This window comes from Mobula birostris, chromosome 5 (assembly GCF_030028105.1).
Source record: "Mobula birostris isolate sMobBir1 chromosome 5, sMobBir1.hap1, whole genome shotgun sequence".
Taxonomy (NCBI): Eukaryota; Metazoa; Chordata; class Chondrichthyes; order Myliobatiformes; family Myliobatidae; genus Mobula; species Mobula birostris.
The window spans coordinates 139,720,312-139,736,218 of record NC_092374.1 but is presented as its reverse complement, the minus strand read 5'-3'; positions in this window follow the sequence as shown (position 1 = coordinate 139,736,218).

Below are 15,907 nucleotides of genomic sequence, written 5' to 3'. Positions count from 1 at the left end.
TCCTGATAAAGGACATCTGTGTCTGTGTGCAGATCCAACGAGACAGCCAGTGCAAACACTAGACTCAGTTTAAACAGTATGACACCTTCTTGTCATCCTCACAGGCAGAACAAGAGATCAAGTCTACCAAGTAACAATGTCATTACAGAGAATTTAAGATATAAACACCAGCCTGTTGCTTCAGATCAAGATGCTCCTAATGGAAGAGGACCTGTGAATGAAAGAGAATGGGAATGCAGTGTAGAAGACACACAGAGGGTGTGACAGCAAGCTGTAAGTAATGTGTTAAAATCTAATAGTAATGGTACTTTGTAATGATGGCTGGTTCCAGGATTCAGATAGTTAAGTATATAGATCAACGTAAAAAGATATTGTGAAAATGGAGGGAGAAGGATGGGAGTTATGACAGAAATATTACGTTTCACAGCTTTGACGGCAAAGCAGACCGAGGAGAAGAAATTGCACACAGTGTCTGAAGGCAGCCACACCAGCCTAATTGGAGAGTGAACACCAATGAGCCAGGCCTCTTCAGCGGCTGGACCAATGATCAAAATCACATTCTTGGAGGGATGCCACCGGGGTTAAGTTGCTGCAGACATTCAAATAGAGACCACTGCAATCCCTCCTGTAGATCAATCAAAGGGGCTGAGAGGCTTGTCAGATTACTCTGACAATTCACTGACATGACATGCAGTGTGAACTGTTGCCTGTGAACCTGAAACAGAGTTATCTTGTTGGTGCCCCTAGGCATAGAGTAACTACTGACAGCTACTGCTAAATTTTAGCTATCAGATATTGAAGGGGAAAAGATAAGGATATGTAAACTGCAATGGGCCAACAGGGAAGGAGACAACAAGCACATGAGTGACAAAGCTACATTTTATTTGACATTGAAAGGACAAGACTATCCAAGAAGATGATGTGATCAAATTTTTGGACCATTTTATGGCCACCTCAGGTTAGACTTGTAGATTGCCAGTTAGAGACATCATAGATCAGTAATTGGGGAAAGAATCCAAAGGGAAGGACATTTTTGTTGGCCGATTTAATTAGATGCTTCCTGAAGTTAGGGAGTGTTCTCGAGTTATATGAATATAACAGATATTAATTCAAGCAAGAACCAATCTTCAGTTCTCATTTTAAACTGCAAGCAGTAAAGTGAAATTAAAAGCATGGGCTGACCGACAGACTAAGAAACAGTTTGCAATGAGATGCTTGGATATGCATCAGCTAAATGTTAAAACAATGGGGTTGTGTTTTTTGGCCTGAGCAATCCAAATAACTATGTGTTTAAGTAATTTACACCATTGCAAATAAATTCAGGGAAGCCTGCAATTAGTTTGTGCCAACAACACACATCAAAGTTGCTGGTGAACGCAGCAGGCCAGGCAGCATCTCTAGGAAGAGGTACAGTCGACGTTTCAGGCCGAGACCCTTCGTCAGGACTAACTGAAGGAAGAGTTAGTAAGAGATTAGAAAGTGGGAGGGGGAGGGGGAGATCCAAAATGATAGGCGAAGACAGGAGGGGGAAGGATGGAGCCAAGAGTTGGACAGGTGATTGGCAAAGGGGATATGAAAGGATCATGGGACAGGAGGTCCGGGGAGAAAGACGGGGGTGGGGGGAACCCAGAGGATGGGCAAGGGGTATAGTCAGAGGGACAGAGGGAGAAAAAAGAGAGTGAGAGAAAGAATGTGTATATAAAAATAAATAACGGATGGGGTACGAAGGGGAGGTGGGGCATTAGCGGAAGTTAGAGAAGTCAATGTTCATGCGTTCAGGTTGGAGGCTACCCAGACGGAATATAAGGTGTTGTTCCTCTAACCTGAGTGTGGCTTCATCTTTACAGTAGAGGAGGCCGTGGATAGACATGTCAGAATGGGAATGGGATGTGGAATTAAAATGTGTAGCCACTGGGAGATCTTGCTTTCTCTGGCGGACAGAGCGTAGGTGTTCAGTAAAGCCGTCTCCCAGTCTGTGTCGGGTCTCGCCAATATATAAAAGGCCACATCGGGAGCACCGGACGCAGTATATCACCCCAGCCGACTCACAGGTGAAGTGTCGCCTCACCTGGAAGGACTGTCTGGGGCCCTGAATGCTGGTAAGGGAGGAAGTGTAAGGGCATGTGTAGCACTTGTTCCGCCTACAAGAATAAGTGCCAGGAGGGAGATCAGTGGGGAGGGATGGCGGGGACAAATGGACAAGGGAGTGGCGTAGGGAGCGATCCTGCGGAAAGCAGAGAAGGGGGGGGGAAGATGTGCTTAGTGGTAGGATCCCGTTGGAGGTGGCGGAAGTTACGGAGAATAATATTTTGGACCCGGATGCTGGTGGGGTGGTAGGTGAGGACCAGGGGAACCCTATTCCTAGTGGGGTGGCGGGAGGTTGGAATGAGAGCAGATGTGCATGAAATGGGGGAGATGCGTTTGACAGCAGAGTTGATGGTGGAGGAAGGGAAGCCCTTTTCTTTAAAAAAGGAGGACATCTCCCTCGTCCTGGAATGAAAAGCCTCATCCTGAGAGCAGATGCAGCAGAGACAGAGGAATTGCAAGAAGGGGATGGCATTTTTGCAAGAGACAGGGTGAGAAGAAGAACAGTCCAGATTGCTGTGAGAGTCAGTAGGCTTATGGTAGACATCAGTGGATAAGCTGTCTCCAGAGATAGAGTCAGAAAGATCTAGAAAGGAGAGGGAGGTGTCGGAAATGGACCAAGTAAACTTGAGGGCAGAGTGAAAGTTGGAGGCAAAGTTAATAAGGTCAACGAGCTCAGCATGCGTGCAGGAAGCAATGCCAATGCAATCATCGAAGTAGCGAAGGAAAAGTGGGGGACAGATACCAGAATAGGTACGGAACATAGATTTTTCCACAAAGCCAACAAAAAGGCAGGCATAGCTAGGATCATACGGGTGCCCATAGCTACACCTTTAGTTTGGAGGAAGTGGGAGGAGCCAAAGGAGAAATTATTAAGAGTAAGGACTAATTCCGCTAGGCGGAGCACATCTTTCCCTCCCACCCCTCTGCTTTCCACAGGGATCGCTCCCTACACGACTCCCTTGTCCATTCATCCCCACTGATCTCCCTCCTGGCACTTATTCTTGTAAGTGGAGCAAGTGCTACACATGCCCTTACACTTCCTCCCTCACCACCATTCAGAGCCCCAAACAGTCCTTCCAGGTGAGGCGACACTTCACCTGTGAGTCAGCTGGGGTGATATACTGTGTCCGGTGCTCCCGATGTGGCCTCCTATATATTGGCGAGACCCGACACAGACTGGGAGACCGCTTTGCTGAACACCTACGCTCTGTCCACCAGAGAAAGCAGGATCTCCCGGTGGCCACACATTTTAATTCCACATCCCATTCCCATTCTGACATGTCTATCCACGGCCTCCTCTACTGTAAAGGTGAAGTCACTCTCAGGTTGGAGGAACAACACCTTATATTCCGTCTGGGTAGCCTCCAACCTGATGGCATGAACATTGACTTCTCTAACTTCCGCTAATGCCCCACCTCCGCCTCGTACCCCATCCGTTATTTATTTTTATACACACATTCTTTCTCTCACTCTCCTTTTTCTCCCTCTGTCCCTCTGTCTGACTATACCCCTTGCCCATCCTTTGGGTCCCCCCCCCCGCTTTGTCTTTCTCCCCAGACCTCCTGTCCCATGATCCTTTCATATCCCCTTTGCCAATCACCTGTCCAGCTCTTGGTTCCATCCATCCCCCTCCTGTCTTCTCCTATCATTTTGGATCTTCCCCCTTCCCTTCCCACTTTCAAATCTCTTACTAACTCTTCCTTCAATTAGTCCTGACGAAGGGTCTCGGCCTGAAACGTCGACTGTACCTCTTCCTAGAGATGCTGCCTGGCCTGCTGCGTTCACCAGCAACTTTGATATGTGTTGCTTGAATTCCCAGCATATGCAGAAATCCTGTTGTTTGAGTTTGTGCCAGCAAATGTTATTTGAACATTCAGTGGTATCTCCTCTGTAGATATACAACTCAAAGGAAGCATTTTCAATACGAAACATTGAAGTAAACAATGTCAGGGAACTATTGAAATTGTATTGAATTACCTACTGTTATGTTTGAACTTAAGAGCATGAAAATGCAATTTATTTTTGAGTTTGGCAGACTCCACTGCGAGGACCTCCTCAAGAATGCTTGCTTGTTTTGATGAATAAATATATCTATATCACCAGTTTCAGTGTCTCACTGGTGACTTCCTTCACAGTCACAACAATTACTACCATCAAGGAGGAGGTATTGGAGCCTGAAGACATGCACTCTGTGTTTTAGGAATAGCTTCTTCTCCTCCACCATCAGATTTCTGAAAGATCCATGAACCCATGAACACTACCTCACTATTTTGCTCCATTTTTACACTAATTATTTATTTTTATATATTCCTTTTTCTATCCAATAGAATTGTATACGCATTAAGCTGCACTGCTGCCACAACGCAGCTAATTGTGTGGTAGTTTTGCATTCTGCATTGCTTTTACTTTACACCACCTCTGTTGTTAATATGGCTCATATGGATGGATGGTTTGTAAAAGTAATTTTCTCACCATATCTCACATTTGTGACAATAATAAACCAATACCAAAGCCAAAATCTGAAGCAGCTCCTCTGATATTCTCTTTGATGATTGTCAACACATGCTTCTTCATTCACTGTATTTTATATACAGTATATATCTGCTGTAGTTCCTATCAATGGACATGCCTTTTAATTTTATGTTGTCCCTTAACTCCTATATCTTTTTTTTTAATTGTTCTACAGTCTTTTAAACATAAGGATGGGCAATATTCAATTATTTCTATTCTGGCTGGGCAAAGACAATCAAATACTACAAGTCTGTTCTTCCTAAGTGTGCAGGGATTGGATATCACCAGTTTCTATCAGGCATCCTATCTTGAGGCTACTTCATTTACTTGGAATGTTTCAGTGGATCTCACAAAAACTCCCTTGAATCTTCCTTGGCTTCAACTTAGATAAATCTTTCCTTTTTCTCCTGATCATGGCTTTGACCTTTTCTCTACTCATCCACCACCAACAATCTCTTCTGACAATCTTTCAACTCCACCTGATCTCTGCCCATAGATTGGTCTATCATTCACACTGGTCTATTTCCAGATGCACAATTCTACCCATTGGCAAGAAAACCAATCTGGCCAATTGTCAGATGGCCAAGATGCTTCATTATTTTATTCAAATGAGGCACCACAGATGAAATATCCTTAGTCTAGTTCATTTTCCTTCCTGCTGTCAGGATCCCCACGGAAATCAAGGTCCAGTGTCAGTCAACAAGATGACAGTACATTCACTATAAATAGCCTTTTACATATGCAGAAATCTGTCCTGCAAGTCTCCTCTCTACCTTGAATTCCTCATTTCTGTCTTCGCCAGCTGACCTCAGCAGCTGCTGCACCTTATAAATCTCTATACAAATTTTACAGAGGGTATTAACAAAGGACACCCAAGAAACCTTATGCCACAGGATCAGCAGACTTCGCTGTGAACTGTACAAACACAATCAAACAAAAACTGTTGGGAGGAAAGCATAAACCTGCCTCCCCCCCAAAATAATTTAAACAATTTAAATTGAGCTGAAGAGGTTTTCATGCAATTACTTTGAATACATTAATTTTGTTATTTAGACATTATTGAGGGGATGAAAAAGAAAAGAAGCATATTACCAAAACATTACCTACCTTTCTGCAAATTAATAATATTGATGGTTGAATCTAGATATTTAATTGCATATGTACAGTAATACTAGTCATTTTTTAAGGATATTTTCAATTTCTCAGGAAATGTTCCCAATGAAATTATTACAGATGTATTACAACCCAGTCCTGGCTGATTTGACAGAATCTTTGAGAAACCCTGATCCAGGTTTTGCAGACTGCTTCATTGCTAATTTCCACAATAATGAGTTTTCCTCTGGAAGCCTGAGATAATTTTAACTTTGGCTGTAAATGTGAAATAGGCAACCACATGGAGTATTAGCCATCTATTATACATCATTTCTTATTTTTTTTATTTGAAAATTAAGAATAAAATAAAAATAAATGGCAAACTTGACAGAACTCATTGAACATTATGATAGTACACATAATGCTGGAGGAACACAGCAGGCCTGCCAGCGTCTATAGAAAAGAGTAAACATTCAATGTTTTGAACCAAGACCCTTCATCAGGACTGGAAAATAGAGATGAGAAGGAAAGTAAGAAGGGAGAAAGAAGGTGGAGGGAGGAGAGAAAGAAGTACTGGGTAGTATGTGACAGGTGCGAAGAGTCAGAGAGCGGTAGAGATCACAGAGAGGGAGAAATGAGAGTGGGTTTCACTGAACTCACGTCACAAGGGAGCTTTGAACTTCTTCAGGGTGGGCATGCCTAAAAGAAGCTTCACAGCGTAGTACTCCATTAACAAACAAAAGAAGATCTGCAGATGGTGGAAATCAGATTAATACATATAACATTCTGGAGGAACTCAGCAGGTCAGGCAGCTTGCCTTCTCTTGTTTGTGATCATTATGATACTTGCCTGCAATGCACAAACCTTGAAGAGAAATCAAGTAAAGTTAAATAAAAAGTTTTCCATATCATTCTAAACTTGAATCAGAAAACAAAAAATGAATGTAATTAAGTTCACGGAAGCTTATCTTTGTGATTGTACACAACATCAAAAAAAAAACATTTTGGTACATACACCTTTGCAGATTGGTCACAAACTGTGCATGGTGCAAACCTGACCTGTATTTGTTGATCACAGAGATTATCAATCAAAGACAATCCCTCTGGCATGAACAGTTGCTGAGAACACTACAAATCAAAGAATTGTTTTCTACCAAGACAAACAAAGCATCCTGGAACCTGAAGGAATACAAAAAAAAATGTCCTTCTCTTAACTGAAAACAACCAAGGGAAATTTAGAAAAAGTCTGTGTTATTTCTCAGATTTTTCTTTACCTCTATTTGCTACCAGAATGGCTGGGGAATGACAATACATAGTGGAAAAGGTATAAGAACACTCACACCTGTCTACCCACCCATGGGAAAGGCTTTGGGGGTAAAGCCCAAAAAAGATATCGGAACTGGGTTCCCTAAGGCAGTTTGATGTTGTTAACAACTTCCCTCTGGCAACCTCTGCAATGACACTGGTGCCAAGCTGTATCGGCAATTGGCCTTTCCTTGGACTACATCAGTGATGTGGAGAGGGGGAACATGCTGCATGGGCAACAGTCAGTTCTTCAAATCTTCCCACCCAGGCTTGAACTCTGGAGAGGACACAGTCCACCAGAGGCTGCGATCAATGGCTACCTATTACCTACTCAATAGTATTAGTTGGTTTTGTACTATTTTCAATTCTCAATTTGGTAATGAAATATTAATGAAAATGTATGTCTATTATTGAAATTAGTATAGCTAGATCCTACTTTAAAATCTAACAACTAGAGACAAGATAAATTTACTGAAGAGGTTGTCAGGAACAGTGCAGATCATCCTTTTGAAAAGCAAATGTCAATTAAGCTGAGTTAATATGGATTTCTGAATAGGAGAACCACCCAGGTGAAAATCCATCAGCAATATTTCTGCTCAAATTTCCAATTGATTTATACCCTGCAGTATACTTTTATAACATTACCATCCACAACTCCTCCAATCTCACGTCACCTCTAAATGTACTTATCTTACCACCTATATTTTCATCCAAATCATTTAGTATCACAGACTTCTAGTCATAAAATCACCCCTCAACCATTGCACTTTGTTGTATATGAACAACTCAATTTTGTATCCAACTTCCCAATTCAATATGGATCCAATGTGAATTAATCTTCAGGACAAGCCTGCAATGACAGATGCTTTAATAAATCAATGTAGGCATCATCCACTGTCCTACCCTCATCAATCATCTCAAAACACTCAATTGAATTTGTGAGATAGGGCGTCCCTTGCATAAAGTCATACTGAATATCTGTCATGGTCCCATCTGGTAATCCCCCACCTTGCCATTTACCTCAAGATTTGGGCCTCGATCACCTCATTTAGATTCCAATCATTCCCAAGTATCACTAACTACATGCACCTGCTTCCCATCAAACGGCAGGATAAAAACCCTACGACCACAGCAAGAAGCTGCCAGTTTGTTGGTCGACTTTCGTGAGAGCAAACCCTGTTTCCTATTCCTGAGAGCTGTTAGTTCTAAGCTTCGCTTTGTCTCCTGGATATTGACTCCCCGTTCGCTCTGCCTCAGCATCTGTGTCCTGCACTTGGGTTCGTCCCCAGCCACGTCCTTGCAACAATATCCTTATTAAGTCCATGATTATTCATACGTAAATAAATCCTGTCCCAAAGTGTCTTCTCCAATAATTTCCCTAGTACTGATGGAATTTTCACTAGAGCTGTTTGAGGATGGTCAAGGAAGGTTGTATTTGATAAGATCCACGTGAATGTACACAAAGCATTTGATAGGTTCTCATATTAAAAGCAAACTCCTCAAAGGAAAGGTAGACATTTTGATTACAAATGGGCACAGTGAAGTTAGACAAAGATGAATATCAACTGAGTCTTATTAATAAATGTGTGCAGTGGGTTTTGCAGGTACAATGTTGATCAGGCAGGAAAAATGTGCATCAGGCAGGAAAAATGTGTATCAGACAGGATTCAGTGGACTGTTCAGTTGAGAATAAAAGTGATAGAATTCAGCCTGGAGAATGCTTTAAGATTACACATTTGGAGAACATAAACAAAGGAATAACAGGTAATGGTAAGAAACAAAGACATTTAAAGGAAAATTTTGAGGGTATGATGATTTAAAGGAACATTCTGAGGGCAGAATTCCTGCAGATAGCATGGCAGGTGGAGCAAAAGCTTGATAAACTGGTGAAATGTTGGGATTTCCAGGCACCTGGATCAAAGTCAAGGTTGAGTTTTATGACAATAAACTCAACATTGACTTTGATCACAACTTCCTGGGAACCCTGACATTTCAGCATCTGATTTACCAAGTGATGTTTCTTGTTCTGCCTTTAAACTCACTGTGATTTTTTTTTGTTGATAAAATAAATTGCAGATGCTGAAAAATGGTGCAAAAATCAAACTGCTGAAGGAACTCAGCAGGTCAGGCAGTATCTGTGGAAGCAGGTGAGAAATCACTGCTTCAGGTCAACATGCTGCAGCTGGACTGGATGTATAAAGGGGACATAAACAGGCAAAAATGGTGAGATGGAGGGCTATGACAGGATCTGACAAGTGTTAAGTAGATCCAAGTGAGCGGAGGATACAAGTAGAGGGCAACGGAGGCTGGCAGGTCATTTGAAGGCAACAAAGAGCTGCAGAAGATGGTGTGGAACCAGTTAAGGGAGTGATGTTGGACAGATGGGAATGGTTGGTGCAGTAACTAGGGGCCTGTGGTTTAATTGCGTAGATTATCTATAAGCAGATGGAGCCAGATGAGGGAATGGGGAGAAAGCTGGGTAACAGTGGATGAGAGAGGTTGAAGAGAAGGGTGTGTGAAAGGACCTAGATGGTTCAAAACATGAGAGAGAGGCACAAAGGTGGTGTGATGTTCTCAGTTCTCTCCTTCCATTTACCTGGATCATTGAAAATTTTACAGCACTCCATTTGCCTTCAAAAAATTGAAATAAATGTGTGCTGGGATATTAATGGGAATACTTTACAACAGAGGAATGCTGTTTCATTTAGCTGCTTGCATGTGCTAGATTGAATGACAATTATGCAAACCTGAACTTAAATGTAGCATATCTTTCTCCGCAACTTCCATCATCTCCAAAAGGATCCCACACTAAACAAAACTTTACTTTCTATTCCTTTGTGCACCCCCCCCCACTCCTTGCTTTTTACAGGGATCGCTCCCTCCATGATTCCTTTGCCCATTTCATTTCATTCAGGGCTCCAAACAGTCCTTCCAGGTGAGGCAACACTTCAATTGTGAATCTACTGGAGTCTATTGTATCCGGTGATCACGATGTAGCCGCCTCCACACTGGTGAGACATATCATAACATGGGGATCAGTTCTTCAAGCACCTCTGTTCTATCTGCTAAAAGCTGAACCTCATGATGACCAAACATTTTAATTCTGACATCTTCCCCTTTCCTTTCCAGTCCTTAAGAAGAGTCTCTGCCTTTAACGTTAACTAATGTTCTTTTCCATAGATGCTGCCTGACCTGCTGAGTTCCTCCAGCATTTTGTCTAAGTAATTTCAATTTAAGTTGTCCAATATTCTGGAAAACCTACAAGAATGGCACTTCCAAAGTTTCAAATGATGCTAGATGACTACAGTTTTACTGCAAATAATTTGGTGAAGTATAACTTATTTTGGAATATAGGTAATATTGATTGTGAGCACTGATTGTCACCTTCAGGCGATTATCCTTTGAGAATTGTATTATGTGACGACCTGTTTAATAACTGTAACACTCTTGATTCAAAGATGCCAAGAACAGCTTGTGAATGGCCTTTAAAATAAACATGTTTATGTGCTAAAGTACTTTGTTTCTCATGCCCGTCCATTCTACAGTAGTCCCCTTCTCTGCTGCTGTAGTTATTAAACATGAAGAATCTAATGAGCATGAATATTTTATTCTGGTAATTTGGATGTGCAGAATCACAGGCATTAGAATCATGGAAAATTGGCCCATAGTGTTTGTGCTCGTTGAAAAGGGGCTATCTAATTTAGTGGGTCTTGGTCCAATGACCTACAGATCACAGCACTTCAAGTGCATAGCAAATATTATATAGAACATTGCACAATACAGTACATGAACAAGCTTTTAGACCCACCCAGCCTGTGCCAACCATGGTGCCAATCCAGATAATCCCATCTGCCTGCAAACATTCCATAACCCTCCATCCATTACCTCTTCAAGTATTTATCCAGATGTCCTTTAAGCATTCATTTTATAAGTGCTTCTACTACATCACCTGCCAGTATATTTCAGGTACCTATCATTCTGTGTTTAAAAAACTTGCTTCTCATATCTTATTTAATTATTTTCCCCACTCTCCTTAAACTTACCTTCTGGTTTTTCACATTTCTACCCTGGGAAAAAGACTATCTATGTCTCAATTTTATATCTTTCAGCAGGTCATCCCCAGATTCCAGTGATCCAGAGTAATCAACTGAAGTTTGTACAACCTCTGCTCAGAGCTAATACTCTCTAATCAAGGAAACATTCCAGTGGACCTCTTCTGCACTCTATTCAAAGACTCCTCATCCTTTCTATAGTGTGATAAAAAGGAGAGCAACCAATACTGTAGATTTGGCTTAACAGAAGTTTTATACAGCTGCAACATGACTTCCAAATGCTAATACTTAATGCCCTGACCAATTACGCCAAAACTGCCGTGTGTCTTCTTTATATCCTATCCACTTACTCCATATCACCAATTTCAGTGAACTATAGTTTTTCATCTTGAGATCCTTCTTTCACATCAGTACTCCAGAGTTCTGCTATTCATTGTATATGTTCATCTTGCATTTAACCTACTTGTGATTAACTTAGGTCCACGGGACAGGCAACATCCACTGCCCTACCCTTATCAATTATTTTGTCACTTCCTCAAAATACTCAATTATGTTTGTGAGACAAGTTCTACCCAGCACAAAGCCATGCTGACTATCCTTAATAAGTTCATGGTTTTCCAACTGCAAATTAATCCTCTCCCTTATTGGATCTTCTCCAATAATTTCCTTAGCACTGATGGAAGTCTCACCAGCCTTTCGTTTCCTGGATGATTCCTGTTTCCCTTCTTTCACAAAGGAATAACACCAACTATGCTCTTATCTTTTGAGACCATGTCAGTGGCAAAATGGGGTGCAGATATATGCAAATATATTTGTTATGGCCCTAGCAATCTCATCCTTTGATACCCACAATATTTTGGAATAGATTCTTTTAGACCTTGGGGACATATCCCTCTGGCTCTCATGAAGGCTTCCTTTTCGCCAAGCTCAGCTTTCTAAACAAAGGAGCTGAAACTTCAAGAGATCAAAAAGTTGAGTTAAATTCCCAACCAATATTCTTTGTTTAGCCTCTTGTCGTAAACAGGAGTCAGTCTTCAGTTCTTAATGTAAATGATAAGCAGTAATGCATCTGAAGTTAAAAGGGAAACTTTTCAAACAAACAGCACTGGCTATACAACTCAAGATGATAGCCCACGGTGTAAGGCTAATCGCTCATGAGATACAGTATAACACAATGGGATTATATTAATTGGCCTGAATCAAAGCAGACAATGATGGCTAAGTTATTTAGTTCAAGGAAGCTTGCAGATCAGAGAGCTGATTTGTTAATAGTTTAAAGATTATGTACTCTGGGAGTCAGCTTCACAACATTGGTTGTGGGTATCTGCAAGCTCTATCCCCAGAAGTTTTTAGACCACCTGTGAGGAAAGGTAGCAGAAAAAAAATCACATGTGTGTGAAGTTACCAAAGTGGCAGAAATATGGTATCAATTTAAGAAGGCACTAGGACTTTTTAGGAATAGTCCAGGAACTATTCATCAAGAAGGAGGACAGAAAGATGGGGTGAACTAGAATCCAGTCCTCTGCCTTTGATTTCTGCGGTGGATGATTTGTTTGTCTGCAACTTGTGAGTATATCTTTTAGCTTACAGGAATTTTATCTGTATTTTGGAAATCCTTTGTGCTTTAGAATGGTTTGTAATTTGGAAATCTTTTATAAGATTGCAATTCCCTGAGAGTTTTAAACATGTTTTAAGAATTTTGTTTGGATTTAAACCCGTATCATTGAAAATAAATCAACAGTGTTTAAATTGCTTTGATAGCAGGAAGTATCACCTCTTTGGTAAGAAGGGGGGGACCCATCTCTTAAATGGCAGATATTGACAGCTAAACTCACAGTGGAGGATAAACAGGAAAGTGAACTAGTCTTTGAAAATTGGGTGGTTACAGTATTACATCCCATTAGTGAAAGTACCCAGAGCTATCAATATCGGATAAGGCTTAAGACCTTCTTTTGAGCTTAGAACTTCGCAGTCAGCAAACACAATACCATCACACTGCAATTCATACACAGCGCCTTGAGAAGATATTCAGCCGCCACAGTTACTTTCACGTTTTACTGTCTCATTTTCTAAATTTAATATATATTGAAGAAGGATTCCTTGAGCTAATCTACAAAACATTGTGCATCATGTCAAATCAAAAGAAAAATTCCAAAACCTGTCGACAAGTTCCAAAAATATTAAAATCAAACTTGTGAGGCTGAAAAAGTATTCATGCCCTTTGTAATTACTTCACTGACTTTACTCGGGTGCCGTATATTACCCAACAAGCTCACCCAATTTGTTGATGTAGAAAAGTGGAGGATCCCCCTCTCTCTGTGTTATCCCCATCGATCTACTCTCTCTATGGTTCAACAGAATGGGAGATTTTCAACCGACCAAACCAAAATTAAGACAAAAAATCATTCAATGCAAGTCAGGGTAATGATAATAGAGAAGCATAAATTTGGGGAAGAGTACAAGACCATCTCAAAGATACTGAACATAGCTCAGAGCTCAGTGCAGTCCATTGTGAAAAAGTGGAAAAAATAAGAAACCACAGCCACACTGCCTAGGTCAGGCTGCCCCTCTAAACTTAATGAGCAGAAAAGAATGGCATTTGTGAGAGAGGCTACCATGAATCCAGCAGTCACTCTGAAGGAACACATACCTATCCTCATAGAGGGATCAGAAGTGGAGAGAGTGAGCAGTTTCAAGTTCCTGGGTGTCAAGATCTCTGAGGATCTGACCTGGTCCCAACATATCGATGCAGCTATAAAGAAGCCAAGACAGCAATGTTACTTCATTAGGAGTTTGAAGAGATTTGGTATGCAAACAAAAACACTCAAAAGCTTCTGTACATGTACCATGGAGAGCATTCTGACAGGCTGCTTCACCGCCTGGTATGGGGGTGGGGGGGTATTGCTACTGCACAGGACCAAAAGAAGCTGCAGAGAGTTGGAAATTTAGTCAGCTCCATCTTGGGTACTAGCCTACAAAGTACCCAGGATATCTTCAAAGAGTGGTGTCTCAGAAAGGCAGCGTCCATTATTAAGTACCTCCAGCACACAGGGCATGCCCTTTTCTCATTGTTACCATCAGGTAGGAGGTACAGAAGCCTGAAGGCACACACTCAATGATTCAAGAACAGCTTCTTCCCCTCTGCCATCCAATTCCTAAATGGACACGGAATCTGTGAACACTACTTCACTTTTTCAATATATATTATTTCTGCTTTTTTGCACAATTTTAATCTATTCAATTAACATATAATGTAATTGATTTACTTATTTATTCATTATTATTGTTATTTTATTATTTTTCTTCTTTTATATTATGTATTTATATTATTGAACTGCTGCTGCTAAGTTAACAAATTTCATGACACATGCCAGTGATGATAAACCTGATTCTGATTCTGAACTACAGAAGTTGTAATCATTGTTTATATGAACAAGGGGTTGGGGGCTAAATACTTTTACAAGACGCTATCAAAAGAGTAGATTAAATGAGTATCAATTCTTGTGGGAAAATTTAAGTGTAAGGCCATACATAAGTACAAGAAGTGATCTTTCTCAAAGTAATAGGGGCAGGTACTTAGTGATTTAGGTAAATGTAGAACAATTAAAGTCTCATTTAACAAAGCAATGGAGTAGTTATAAAATCATTTCAGTCCAGCACCAGAAGAAGTTGTGGTATATTATAACTTTATAATCCATCATGAGAGGACAGGGAACACAATTAACAATATTGCTGCCTTGAGAAAACAGTCATTGCAACTTTGATTTTTTCCTTGTTTACATAATAATGGACAAAGTTATGTGTGGACTATTAGATACGCATATCTAGTCACTCAAGTTCTAATGCTTGAAAGGCCATTAATGATAACGATACACCTTAGCCAAATACATTTAAACTCAGTTTTTCACAATTCCTGACATTTAATCCTAGAAAACATTCCCTGTCTTAGGTCAATTAGGATCACTACTTTATTTTAAGAATGTGAAATGTCTGAATAATAGTAGAGAGAATGATTTATTTCAGCTTTTATTTCTTTCATCACTTTCCCAGTGGGTCAAAAGTTTACATACTCTTTGTTAGTATTTGGTAGCATTGCCTTTAAATTGTCTAACTTGGGTCAAATGTTTTAGGTAGCCTTCCATAAGCTTCTCACAGTAAGTTGCTGGAATTTTGTTCCATTCCTCCAGACAGAACTGGTGTAACTGAGTCGGGTTTGTAGGCCTCCTTACTCACACACACTTTTTCAGTTCTGCCCACAAGTTTTCTGTTGGATTGAGGTCAGAAAATGATGTCAAGTCTGGTTCATCTTTGGGAGCAATTTCCAAATGCCTGAAGGTACCATGTTCATCTGTACAAACAATAGTACGCAAGTATAAACACCATGGGACCAAACAGCCTTCATACCGCTCAGGAAGGAGACGCATTCTGTCTCCTAGAGATGAACATACTTCAGAGCGAAAAGTGCAAATCAATCCCAGACAACAGCAAAGGACCTTGTGAAGATGCTGGAGGAAACAGGTAGACAAGTATCTATATCCACAGTAAAACGAGACCTATATCGACATAACCTGAAAGGTTGTTCAGCAAGGAAGAAGCCACTGCTCCAAAACTGCCATAAAAAAGCCAGACCACAGTTTGCAAGTACACATGGGGACAAAGATCTTACTTTTTGGTGAAATGTCCTCTGTTCTGATGAAACAAAAATTGAACTGTTTGGCCATAACGACCATCGTAAGGTTTGCAAGCCGAAGAACACTATCTCAACCGTGAAGCATGGGGGTGGCAGCATCATGTTGTGGGGGTGCTTTGCTGCAGGAGGGACTGGTGCACTTCACAAAATAGATGGCATCATGAGGAAGG